Source organism: Ambystoma mexicanum, chromosome 6p (assembly GCF_040938575.1).
Source record: "Ambystoma mexicanum isolate Mex_15411 chromosome 6p, UKY_AmexF1_1, whole genome shotgun sequence".
Classification (NCBI taxonomy): domain Eukaryota; kingdom Metazoa; phylum Chordata; class Amphibia; order Caudata; family Ambystomatidae; genus Ambystoma; species Ambystoma mexicanum.
Genome location: NC_090935.1, coordinates 46,013,318 through 46,027,702, shown reverse-complemented (window position 1 = coordinate 46,027,702; position 14,385 = coordinate 46,013,318).

The following is a 14,385-nucleotide window of genomic DNA, read 5'->3' as shown; positions in this document are numbered from 1 at the left end:
GAGAAGTTCGGGATCCACAGCCTCCAGTAAGAAGCCATACCTATTAAGGCTCTGACTTCCTTCTGTGTATTTGGAACAGACATGCCAGAAATGTGTTTTATTCTTTCAGGTGTCAATCTTCTCCCCTCCGTTGACAGGAGATAGCCTAAATAGGCGACCTCCTAACAACAATATTGAAATTTCTTAAGCAAAGCTTTATGACCATGTTCAGCCAAATGAATAAGCAACAATACAGTGCCTTCTTTACAAGCACTTTCAGAATCTGCAGCTAAAAGCAAGTCATCGACATACTGAAGCAGTGTACAAGTAGATGGCAATTCAAGGGTGTCAAGCTGCTCTTTCAAAGCCCTACTATAAATGCTTGGACTTTCAGTATAACCTTGAGGTGCACAAGTAAATGTGAACGAACGTCCCCCCAAGGTGAACGCGAACAAATATCTACTATCCTTGTGTATAGGAATACTGAAGAAAGCATTCTTCAGATCCACAACACTAAAGTGAGTAGCTGTAGCAGGGATCATCGTTAGTATCGTTGTCACATCAGGCACAATTGGAAATTGTGGGGCAACAACTTTATTAATAGCGCGTAGATCAATTATGAAACGGAATGGGATTGCATTGTCGCCTTTCTTGTACACGGGTAAAATTGGGCTGTTACATAAACTACCTGCAAACTCTTCGATCACTCCTCGATGCACAAAATTGGAGACAATGCACTTCAAAGCACGCTCGCCTTCAACTGATATTTTATAATGCGGAATGAATGGTAGTTTAACTCCATGTTTCCAAACTATTTTAACGGGTTCAACCTGTAATACCCCGACATCATTGTCGTCAACTGCCCACAAACATTCCGGGACAACGCTAAACTCAGGAGGCAATGGTCGAGTCAAAAACTGAGAACTGGGAAGTTGCTGTGGTGAAATCGTCCGTCGCACTCCGTCAGAGGAACAATGAATTACTGCATTTAATTTCTTCAACAGATTTAACCCCAGCAAATTCTCTCCACAGTTCGAAGTCAAGAGGAATGGACAGTGGTCCGTAATGGGACTCAAAGAAACAGGCACCGGCGAAGAAACCGGACAAGCAACTGGTATGCTAGAAAACCCTACAGAAACATTAGTTTGCCCTGACAGTGGAATGTTTGGAACCCGAGAATGATCAATCGAGCACTTCTGTGCTCCAGTGTCTATCAAGAACTGATGTTTCCTATTCCCCACTAACAGTTCAACGTAGGGACCTTTTTGACTAACGGGAATAGGTGAAGGTTCCAAACCCTGCTTCGGGCAATCCTAACGAAACAAGATATCGTCGAAAGGAAGCTCTTCAGAAAGGTAGGCAGCAGAAGGGTGATCAAATATGTTTCTTGTGTCCACACTCGGAGTCTGATTATCCCATGAAAAAGGTTGCTGGGGATCTTGTGAGAACTGACCTCTATCAGGGCCCCCCACTCCGGGGTGACCTCTAGGTCATCTACCCATACTCCCAAATGTGTTGTTTGACCTCTGTCGAAAGACGGGGCACTGTGCACGCCAATGACCTTCCTGGCGGCAATAGGCACATTGATTGATATTCACAGGACCCAAGGGGACGTTCCCTTGCGGAACATACTGACCTCTGGTCTGTGACTTACCTCCTCTGGGATTTCTAACAATTTGTTGTAACAATACTCTAGTCTTCAAATCCCCTTTCCTCTTCTCTATTCTCTCTTTTTCATTATTAACACGGTTGGTTCTCATAATACTGAGCCATGTGCAAAACCTCAGATTGGGATTTTGCCTGCTAAGCGCTCTCAGAGGACATAATCTGTGACTGGATGTCAGGCAGCAATCCACGCACAAATTTGTCCACAAACAACCTTTTCCCAGACTCTGTGCCCAAGTCCTGTCCACTGAAGTCAGAGAATACCTGTTCGAATCGATTAAAGATTTCGGTGGCACCTTCAGATTTTCCTTGAACACAGGCCGTAAGCTTGTCCCAAATAATTCTTTTCTCAGGAATTATGGTTTTCAATTTTGCAACAATTCTATCAGGCAAAGTGAGTATTACCTGAGGTGGTTTCTCACCAGCTGGTCTTTCCCCATCAAACCTAGTTATGTTAGCCCGCGTATCTCCCAACACAGGCACATCGTCTATTGTTCGAACCTGCTTCCATAAATCTACGGGCAGGAGTACAGGGAATAGCAAGTCAATATCACTTAAGGTGAACACAGAGGACTGTAAAACGGACTCTATCTCTTTGTAGAATCCTGTCAGGTTTTTCCTAATATCAGGAATTGATTGTCTAATAGTGTTCACTTCCTGTCGTGAAAACGGGACGTGAACAAATTGTGATACATAATGTGCGGGAATGTCCACAGCGGGTGCACCTGTCCCAATGTTAGCAGGAATCTCAACCTTTGGGACAAATGTCGGAGGAACCTCTCTCATAGGCAACTGAGATATAGGTAATTCCGATCGCTTACTAAGCAACAGAGCCAGGTCGAGTGCTAAGGCAGTCGAAGAAGTGTCGGGCGAAAAAGCCCTCTTACAAATACCCAATAACTCTGTAGGACAGCTAACCTTCTTCCTTACACATTCATCCTGCAGGTACTGTACCATTACCTGAATCACCTTCCTCTGCATTTCTACCGTATACTGACTATACGTGTCATACACTTCATCTGGCGGTATCGATGAATCCGAGATCCATCGAATCGCATCTTTGGTACAGATTCGTATTTCCTCAGATGCCGATTTACGACACGGAAGGAACCGTTTCTGTACATACATACTGTCGTCTTCATCATCCTCATCCCGTAATCTTTCTAAGTCCCTCCTATACTCAAATAACTTCTCAACATGACCATGTACTTTCTCCTCAGTGTCCCTCAAAAGTGCTAAAGTATTTAGATCCCTCAACCCTTGTGGGAGATCCGTATTATGTAATCTACCCCACATTACACATAAATAAGTCCCCAAACCTTCAATAAAAACATTTTTCTCGGGAAAATTCCCATATTTGATAATGTGGAGAAAACATCAGCTTGATCACCTCTCTCCATACAATGCTTAGCCCGGTTACCAGACATTTGGTCGAAAAAAATTGGTCGACCAGACAAATGGTCGAACCAATTTGGTCGAAAACCAAATGGTCGAATTTTTTTATTTTTTATTTTCACCCCTTTTTTTGGGGGGGGGGTCCCTCCGGGTCCCTCCCCAACCCTTTTTTTTCTAAAAAACCCTTTTTTTTAAAACGAAAACCCGAAAAATAAATATATAATTAAAAAAAATTCGACCATTTGGTTTTCGACGAAATTGCGTCGGCCAAATGTCTTTCGACCAGTTTTCAGTCCACCAAATGTCTGGACACCGCTTAGCCCATGCAAATAATTCCCGTTTCTTTTCTGCAGAGACAGTATTTCGAGTAACAATCTTTGACCCCGCACCCTGATCAACTTCAGTCAGTACAGAACCACTCGGGAGCGGAGGTGCGGGCAAATTCAATGGAGGTGCGACTATCGGCGCAAGGGGAAGGGGTGGTAGAGTAGGTGGAGGAACAACAACTAGAGGAACAGGAACAATAGGTTGTACAGGGGGAACATGAATAACGGCAGGAATAACAGCAGGAATGGGCAAAGCACCAGGGAGAGGATCATACAGAGGTGGCGCAGAGGCACCAGGCCTTCTCTCGTTTAACAATTTATCAATAAATTCTTCGGAAACATGAAAATCTTTAGAGGGATAGATTTTCTGGATACCGAGTGAGAAAGCCCTATCCATACTCCTGACGGACTCTGAATGTTTTTCCTTATCATATAACAACGCCTTTTCGGCATTCGTTCTATGACGGCGTGCATGTTTATCCCTACTTTTACGCTGCTGCAATGCTTCTTTTTTCCAATTCTGCAAAACATCAAATGCTGCAGGTCTGGCCTTTTTCTTTAACAAGACCGATTCTAGGTATTCAATACGGGGGATCTCAAAACTACCATTGATTGGCCACTGAAATTCGGAGGCATGTCTGGTTTGTCTGTGCCAAATATCATTAAATACTATACTTCCAATGCCATGCTTACAGTACATAGTACACGCCGGCGACCCCTCCTGTGGTGCCGGGCGGCTAAATTCCAAAGATTGTCGATCGCTGCGGAACAGAGCCCTAAAGCAGCTAGACAATTTCCCAGGCATTTCACAAAAAATTGGTGTTACCTGGTCAATAATTGTGTCTGCAGATACAATACGCCAAATTCAAATTGTCAGGGTTAAATTAAGAGTCGGGTCACGACTACACCTGACCAAACCTAAGGAGGACCGTACGGTTTACCAAAGAACTTACCTAACGAATTTTACCTTGTGTTTGGTGGTTTCAACAAATCTGCCCGCCTCAAAAATGGACCCTCGTCAAGATGCCGTGTCAGACCACACAACTATTGTCCAAGGATCGGATCGTGCAGCGCTGCCGAGGTATCGCGTCTCGTTCGGTCGGGCCCGCAGTATCACACCGTCCGATCCCAGTTCGATAGCCTGCGTCAACCTTCAATGATCCGGCATCAATCTTGAGGGTCCCTTTTCGGGCGCCAACTGTGAAAACAGAAAAATAATATGAGGCCGGAAAGCCCAAATAGAAACACACCAACACAGGTTACAAAGAAACATACAAGTGCTTTATTTCAAGCTACAACAGTTACCAAGTCAATTGACAAACGGATAGCTATTCGGCTCTCAGTATAACATAACGAACTTCAACGAGGGTTCGATGTGTTAGTGAGAGACCGCATATTGGAATACCCGGGCCTTTTATACAATTTGTCCAGCCCTTGGCCAACCCTCTTGCGGGTTAACCATTCTGCGAAATATAATTCTGGTCTTAGGGTTTCTTGCTAGGTCAACCTTTAATATATGCATTTCGATTAGTTTCGCTGATATAAGTAGTACATTTACATATAGGTCAACAGTAGGACAAGGTCTCTGACCCCAACAAGTGGCCTGCAGGCATATTAATTATTCAGTTGTACGGAGGTCACAATGGCCAGAATCTTATTCAGAATGTCATTTGGCCCCCATTTTGATGTTCAGGGTGACTTCTACATAACAAAAGAACCTAAAATGGCGGCTTAATCCAAGATGGCGGCTTACATTAATTTCTCTAAGGTCAAGACCTTATCGTGGAGTTTGTTCGCGCATGATGTTTAGACAACTTGGCGTAGGCCAATACACATACAATTATTACAATAGGAGGCATAATATTATTTCTATTCCGACACCCATAGCTTCTTCCGGGGACTCGAAAAACAAGGTTCTGTTTTTGTGCAACACCTTCAGCTTTGCCGGGTAGAGCAACATGTACTTGTGGCCCGCTTCACGCAATCTTCTCTTAACAGTCCCAAAGTTCATGCGGCTACGTTGTACCAACAGGGTATAATATGGGTATGTGGTTATATTTGCCATTCCTCTTTGTATTGTACCGCCCTTCCGAAAATGTTCAAGGATCCTTTCCCGGTCGCGATAGTTCAGGATCTTGGCAATCACCGGTCTGGGGGTGTACCCGGGGGTGGCTTCCTCGTCAGGGCCCTGTGCGCTCTTTCCACTGCGAACCCCTGGGATGACACTCCTCCAGTTATCTCCTGCAGTAGCATGGATTCGATGAACTCCGTAGGGTTGGATCCTTCAGCTCACTCCGGCAAACCAACAATGCGGATGTTGTTCCTTCTGGCGCGTCCTTCCGCCTCTTCCACCCTACTTTCCAAGTGGCCCACGCGTTGCACTAGGGCGTGAAGGTCTGCTTTGTGAGCTGTATGGTCCGCTGTGTTCGGGCCCACCTCTTTTTCCAAATTCTCTGTGCGTTCCACCAGCGACCTCACATCTTGCCGGAGAAGGTTCACTTCCTCTTACACTGCACAGACTTTCAGCTCCAATGCTGCTTTCAATTCGGTCATAGCCAGGACCAACTTGGTCTCCCAAGCCACTTTCAGGTCTGCAATTGCAGTCAGGATCTCCTGATTAGTGCCCATGGTGACAGCGCTTCCGGCCAGGGTTTTATCTTTACTCTTAGCTCCTTCTGGGCCCGGTGGTGTCCTGGCGTATTCGTCTAGTGTAGGTTGCTTGCTTTTCATTCTCAGAGGTTTGCTGGACATGGCGTCATGCAATAGACATGTGGGCGAGCCTCGCCACCAGCCAGCTTCAGCGGGATTAGATAGCTATTATCATCTGTGCTCTGACTGGCAACACAAAGGGAGTCTTAGAGCAACTTGTGAGCTGCAGGAATGGGTTGTGACCTCCCACGTAGGAATGTAAGGCTGCACTCCGATACGTCACCCGCCCACACTGTAAGCCATCCAAACCAGGCACCGTTTGTCCAGGCAGGCTGCGGGCCCGGACAGGTCTTCCAGCTTTCAGTATATAGCCCGCCTGTGTCTCACTCTTTATGTCCACACTCTCCGCGTCATGCACACTTGGTAGTTATGGCCGTTTGAGGTTTATGTCCCAAGTATCAATCGGTGCCTACAATGCCCCCGGCACCTCTCTTCGTTAAGGATCCACTCACAGTTTGTACTCATCCGCAGACTCCAATACTCTCAGTTCCACCGTGGAGTAGAGCAGAGTTCGGAGCCCTTTGTTAAGGATCCAACTAACTAGTCTAGGCGAGGGAAGCACCAGCGGGGCACAGTTTTATGAGCTTGCAGTTGTTCAAATGGCCTTCAGCTTCATTTCTAGCTTGCTGATCCTATGCTGGGTCCACTGTGCCACTGATCAACTTTCCTTAACAGGCTACTGTCTCAGCAGCCCCGGACATGTACCTAGCAATCAGAGTACTCCAGCCCCTCCTCCCGCTATGGGCTGTCAAGGCCGCTCATCCTTTCCGGCCACAAGGTCTAGCTGCCCGTTCTCCTCCTCCTATACGGTTCCAGTACCAGTCATCAGGCCATCCATGTGTTCCGGTGCGCGGCGCACCCGAATGCTGCCCTCTATGTCCCCCGAGCTTCACGCCAAATAAACGCGTCTCCAGAGCAGCAGTGCTCGTTGGCAGGCGCTCCACTATGCAGCACTGCAGGCCTTGATTCCCGGAGGTCCGCCGTCGGGCCGAGAGCTATTACTCGCCCACCTCAGCCCCCGGATGCCTGGGACGCTACTTTGTTTGGGCCGAATGATGCGGTCCTAGCACTGGCCGCCCCTCTTCATCACGCGGTCCCTGACTTCTGGTGGTGCTGCGATTACGGCCGTCCAGAGCAAAATATGCTCATCCGAGTCGCGCCGGGGGTGTATCGTCACGTTGCCCAGCCTGCGCTGCAGCCGATCTCACCTCGGGCGCCGCTTCCGATTTACTCGTTGTCCCTTTGTGTTAGGGCATTCGGATCTCTGTCACGGGACCTTCACACGCATCTAACTGATGTTTCTGAAGTCGCGTAGGCTCCAAACTTTCAGCATCTGTGCACCACGTATTTATAGGCTCGCACCTATATTTCCTACTTCAAAGGGCAATTGCATCTGCACCTTTTATCCGAATGGCTTAAGGATCAGCAGGAGCTCCTCCAAGAACACATCTGCTCACATGGCCTTCTAGCCACGCCCCCCAAAGCAAACACACTTATTGCTAAACGGTACAGCAGAGGAATGAATGCTAACGGGTAAAGAAAACATCTTTCTCACCAATAACTGCCCTATTATGCCAAACATTACATTTTTACTGAATGTCCATACAGAATACAATGCTCTTCATTGTGGCCTGTTGAAAGTATCATGAGTTGGATAACATAATTTCTCTACATTTATTGATGAATACATACACCCAGAATTGTGATGCCCTTTGCTGCCTCTAATCTAGGCGCTGCCATGTGCATTGTAGCCTACCTCTGGTGCCCAAATCTAGATGCTGCCCTGTGCATTAGCTTAACTGTGATGCCTTGTGATGCCCTGTGATGCCTCTAATCTAGGTGCTGCCATGTGTATTGCAGCCTACCTCTGATGCCTAAATCCAAATGCTGCCCTGTGCACTTTAGCTTAACTGTGATGCCTGTGATGCCCCTTTGAAGTATATAGGCACGCTAGCCCTGATCAAGACTGGCAAACTTTGGTGCTAAAGCATCAGCATAATTGTATCTCAGTCCCTACTGAATCAGCTTAATATACCTGCCACGGTGTCATTTTCGCCCAACATGCGCACTCTACAGACTTGCCTCCTATATACATCCTGGTCCCTAGCCTGGACCATTCTAACTATCACCACAATAATGGCCCTCACCAACACTACCCCATGCAATCTGCAAGAGAGAAACTTGCGACTTAGAGCTTAGTTGCCACGACTTTATGACATCAAAAACAAAAGAACCAGTCCACCTGTCCCTACACGCACCTCTATTGCCACTAATCCTGACCTCCTAGCCTCAGCGACGGTAAATCGTCCGGAACCACAAGGTTACCCATATCACAAACAGACGAGATCCAACTACTCTAGTCAAAATTTGTCAAAGACACCACTACGACTCCTACATTATCAGGAGCCCTTATTAATGCTAGGTCCCTTATAGCACACAATACTGAAATAGCTGATTTATTGGCTATGGACAACTTAGATATCCTTGCTGTTTCTGAAACCTGGCTCCATGATGCAGCTGGCCCTGCCCTCATAACTGCCATACCGGACAATTACAATATCCTAAGAGTCGACCGGCCCAACACTAGAGGAGGCGGCCTGGCCATCATAACCAAAACGCAGCTAGGTGCTAGACTTACCCCACACCCAGCAATCACATCGTGCGAACTTCTCTCAGCTAACATACCGATCTCCAACAATAGCACATTAACGATACTCCTAGTGTACAGACCTCCAGGCCCACTAGGCAACTTTGAGGAAGACCTAGCCAGTCTCCTCACTAATAGCATTAAAGACTCCACCCAGCTCCTTTTACTAGGTGACTTTAACCTGGGCTTTAACGATGTTGAGGACAAACAAGCCCAATCTATCCAATCCATTTTAGTCAATCATGACATTACTCAAAAAGTCCTAGCTCCTACACACATAAAAGGACGCACACTAGACTGGATAGCCAACCATAACTGTGACTTCACCATCTCTAGTATTCTACCTCAAATATGGACGGACCACTATCTTATATGCTTTATAGCCAGCATAGAGCCTCCCAAACCTAACAAGAATAAAATAGTACCCCCCATGCCAACGAGAAGCAAAAAAGAAATCACGGCTGAAAAACTTCTCCCACTACTCCTACCAGCTCTCACTGCCAGTTCCAGTGAATCTAACCCTAGCGAGTTAGTTGAGTCATTTAACAACTCCATGACCAAAGCTCTGGACTTGATTGCCCCTATCAAATTCCATAAAAATAAACGGGAAGCTCACCTTAATTCATGGTTCACCCCCCAACTTAAAGAAATGCGCATCCAAAAACGCAAACTCCAAGCTATCTGGAGGCACACTCCTTCTGCTGACAATAAAACCACACTTGCCAACTTTGCCAAAAGTTACAAGAAGGAAATAATTAAAACTAAAAAAGATTCATTCAATGAAAGAATCAGTAAAGCCAACTCGAACTCCAAAGAACTCTTCACTATTCTCCGGGAATTGGAAAACCCAATTGCCCCTAAAGACAATGTCCCCAAGGACAAACCTTGGTGCACCAGCATCCAAAATGCCCTAGCAAATAAAATCACAACCCTTCAATCTAAAATTGCTAAGAAAAAAGCCTCCTTGAGCCCCAGTGGAACTCACACCACCGCACGGAAAGAGATACCCAGCACATCCACCCAAAGCAACTGTAAACCCTTGAGGTTTACTAACATCTCTATACTGGAAACTGAAAAGATTATTCTATCCCTTAAACCATCGAACTGCCAAGGCGACAGTAGCCCTGCGCAAATCATCAAGGATGCAGACAGAGATTTAGCACCCTTCATCTCGAAACTAATCAACGCCTCCTTTAATATGAGTACTGTACCCACAAACCTTAAAGAATCTTGGGTACTGCCCCTACTCAAAAAACAGACACTTAACCCAGCAATCCCCACCAACTTCAGGCCCATTACTACGGTCCCATTTCTCCTTAAAATCATCGATAGAGTAGCCTACCTCCAGATCCAAAACTATCTGGAGTCACCCCAGCTATTAGGTTCACGGCAATCTGGCTTCAGACCACTTCACGGTACTGAAACGGCCCTAATCGACCGCAAGACACAAATCGACGAGTTGAAGGATAAAGGTAGAACAGCTATGCTCCTCCTCCTTGACCTATCAGCGGCCTTTGACCTGGTGGATCATGCGGTATTATGCAACCACTTAGCGTCTGCCGCCCATTTCTCAAGTGAAGCTATAGCATGGGTACAATCCTTCCTAGCTAACCGTACGATGAGAGTGTTCTCCCCTGTAGTTGCAGCGGACCCAATCCATATCACTTGTGGTGTCCCACAAGGCTCATGTGTCTCCCCAACTATGTATAATATCTTTACTAAGCCTCTCTTCGACAAACTTGACAGATTAGGGGTAACCTATACTAATTATGCGGACGATACGCAGATTCTCATACCACTATCGGGCAACTTTGTCGAAGACACAGCTCTAGTAAATAAAATGTATCTCCTCATTCAGGCATGGATGGCCTCCCACGGCCTCTGCCTAAATGACGACAAAACTGAGATACTGAACTTGGGCTCCGACTCCACCCTAAAAAAACTTAGTGCCAATTATCACAATTTCAACATAGATGGTAACACAATCAAGGTGGCAACTGAGGTAAAAACACTAGGCTTTTACCTTGATTCCATTCTATCTCTCAAAAAACAAGTTAATACCTTGGCATCCTCTACAGCGTACACCTGTAAATTAATCAGGACCTGTAGACCTTACCTCTCCAAAACTAACTGCATCACGCTAGCTAACGCACTAGTAATGTCGAAGCTGGACTATTGTAAGCCCTCTATGCAGGAGCTAATAAAACTATCATAAATAAAATGCAAATCCTTCAAAATAACGCTCTCAGAGCAGCCCTTGACATACCCCGTAGAGCACACATTTCCAACATCAGGAAAGACCACCACTGGCTAAAAATCAGCGACAGAGTCCTTCTCAAGACACAATCTCTCACCCACAAAGGGCTCAACAACACAGCACCCCCCTACATCTCGGCCAGACTGACCAGAAAATCGTCCAGCCACCACACCAGAGCTACTAACCACTTCCTGCTAGAAACCCCTAGATTTAGATGATCCAAAGCGGGCGGAGCAAGCTTCCCTGTTAGAGCTGCCCAGGCTTGGAATGCATTGCCCACTGCATTGAGAACAAACCTATCCTATTCCAGCTTTAGAAGTAAGGTAAAAAACTGGCTCTAGTCCAACGACAACTAATTTTCACTGTACCTAACTGTCGTGATACTCCTGAAATCCGGTTCAAAGACTATTTTGCCTCTACCCTTCTACCTCTCTGTATACATGCACTCTTAACATTGTAACATGTTAGCTCTCATTTCAACTGCTTGTATTGACATGTATGCACTGTACTGACATGTTTCTTATCCTCCGTATGTATGTAACCTAAGTTTAAGTAACCTTGTACCTGCTGCGCCCGGCTACCCCTGGGTTTTGTGCGCATTATCAAATAATAAACATAAACAGAAGTAATCAATCGGAAATCTCACATGAGACGCCAGGCCTATTTTGCACCAACTAGAACAATTGGATACCCCTACATATTATCCCCACGAAAAATATCGCAGTACATATGGTTGTTTGTCTCTGTCATAGGTGATATTTTAGGGGGGATAATTTGTGGGAGCAGGGATTGCGGGGTTGTCCTCTGCACATTTCAAAATAATGCAGGGGTTGCAGGGGTGTTGTCCCCCGCAGGGTCCATGGCTCAATATATTAACACATGGAACCAATCATTGACATGGTATAATACATGCATTCTTGTTACTTTCGATGTAACAACATTGGACATCAATAGGACATGATCCCGCAGCTGAAGTCTTGACTATTTCTTCAAGAACAAATCAGCTACAAACGTCAAACACTACATGTTGATTAAAGAGATGCTCAATTTCACTCTGAAAAATAAACATCTTTATTTTTGATAAGGAGTATTGTCAACAAATATCATCTGTTGCCATGGACGCATGCTTCTTACCTTCCCAGGCAAATCTTTTTATGATTCATTGAAATCACATGTGTATTATCATTGGATACATTCTTTAAAAATATTATACAGTTGAACAGATATATATCAATGATATTTTGGCCATATGGAAGGACATAGAGAAAGAGTTGAAGAGATTTTCACAGTATATAACTAGTAACACCTTCGGAATAAAACTCGGAGGGCATCATGATAGCATCTACATTCCATTTTTGGAGCTAGCGATATATATAAAAGACAGCAAACTCAACACTAAGGCCTTTTGCGAGGGAACTAAATTCAGCTCTACTCTATACGCTACTAGCTGCCACCAGATCAAATATTATAAACAACCCAACAGGGGAATTTATTAGACCTCATTTATGTGCCGGGCCGAGATCCCGCACAGCGGGCACTTCTGCAGCACATCGAAGGCTTTAGGCAAGCCCGTCTGTACCCGACCGGGCTGTGGATGGGCTCTGGGCTCTGACGGCTCTGGAAGGGAAACGTTATATTTCGCTATAAAGGGAAGACCAAAATATGAATACAAAAATGTACTATGCACAAGCAGAATTGTTGGCCAAGGCCTCAGATGAGACTAGGTTTCTGATCGGTTTTGAGACATTTTTGCCTGCAGGAATGGGCTCGGCAGAGAACGCAGTGACAGCAGGTGACCAAATAAACAGGTGTAATGATTCCCACTTAGGCTCTAAGGAAAATACTCAAACATCAGCCCTCATCGGCTTTTCAATTAATGCCATAGGGATGACATATTGTCACTTGTACATTAGTTCTCTCCTGATCTATTGGGCATAAGTGAGACTTCATTCAGCCTTTCCTCTGAGCCTGACATTCTTCAGATACTCCCTTTAAAATGACATGCTGTTCACATGTCTACCTCCACTAAAACCCTCCTTAGCATATTTCCGAGGCATCAAGGATGAACCAAGAAAAGTGCAGGGCCCTGACAAATCTGCTTCAATGTCACAGCTTTAACAGACCTCTGAGTGTCACACTACATGACAGGTCCAGCCAGGGCAACAGCAGGGGAAGCTTCACTCACACAGTGCTACATCAGGGGCTTCCCTCCTACTAAACGGGTTCAGCAGGACAATCTCCTGTCACAGAAAATGGGCGCAACAACACTGCAAGCTTCACTCACACATGGACTGGCTACAGACAGCAAAGCAAGCCTCCTACATTGCGCACACTGCACTTTAAAGGGTTAGGCTTTGGACAGCAGAGCTATCCCTCTGCATTGCACATACTGGACACCCTGAAGGGCTTCCTCCAGACTGCATTGTTACTGGATCTCCGTCCTAAACCCTGCCCCAAACCTCTCCCATTGACTGTCAGCATGCTTCTCCTTACCTTCCTGCAGATACAGCACCCCTTTAGGCCTAACGGATGGAACACCAAGCTTCATGGGGCACTTTAAGGTATCCAGTCTCCACCTTTTATCTGTCCTGCTACTCATTTCACCATGAAGAACCACTGGCAGCATTTCAACATAATTTTGAAACTGAAGTTATGGAACAGCTACAAAACCAGGGGAGTGGCGGCAGGGGGATTTCATTCCATTTCATTTTGTCCTTTGGCTGTGTGCGCAGTGTCAGGATAACTGCAGAAGACACTGGAACAGATTTCTGGGCGAAACTGGCAGAAATTCTGGCGCCTGCCCCTGACTCAATCGCCTTACGAACGCCTGGCGGGCAAATGTCCCAGCTCGACACTGAGCGCAGTACCTGAGGAAATTAGAGTGAGGTTTGACTCAGGGACAAGCCTCCCAAACTATGTACTATGGCAGTTGAATGGGGGCATGGGGTCCTCATGTCTCAGGGATCTGCTTCTGTTATCCAAAACATCTTGCCTTCCATCAGCCTTAGCACGTAGCATATGGTAATGAGTGGAGTCTCTACACTTCCCCCTTTGCACATTTGTCAATTCCCAGAGCTCTGTGTGCAGACAGAGTAAAATGTATCTATGTGAGAGAGAGAGAAAGAGAGAGAGAGAGAGAGAGAGAGAGAGAAAGAGAGAGAGAGAAAGAGAGAGGGGGAGCAGGCTCTGACAGTCACAATGAGAGAAAATTGAAGATGCATCCCCTCAAGCACTCCCCTGCACCTATCAACACAACAGCAAAGTGATCTTGCGTGTTCCCCACTAACCTCACCCACCCTCCTCTCTTTCAGGACTTGCAGAGAGCATAGAGACACTGGAAATGATGGCAGCGGAGCATGGTACAAACGCTAATATCAAAATAGAACTATTCCCCTACTGTCTATAAA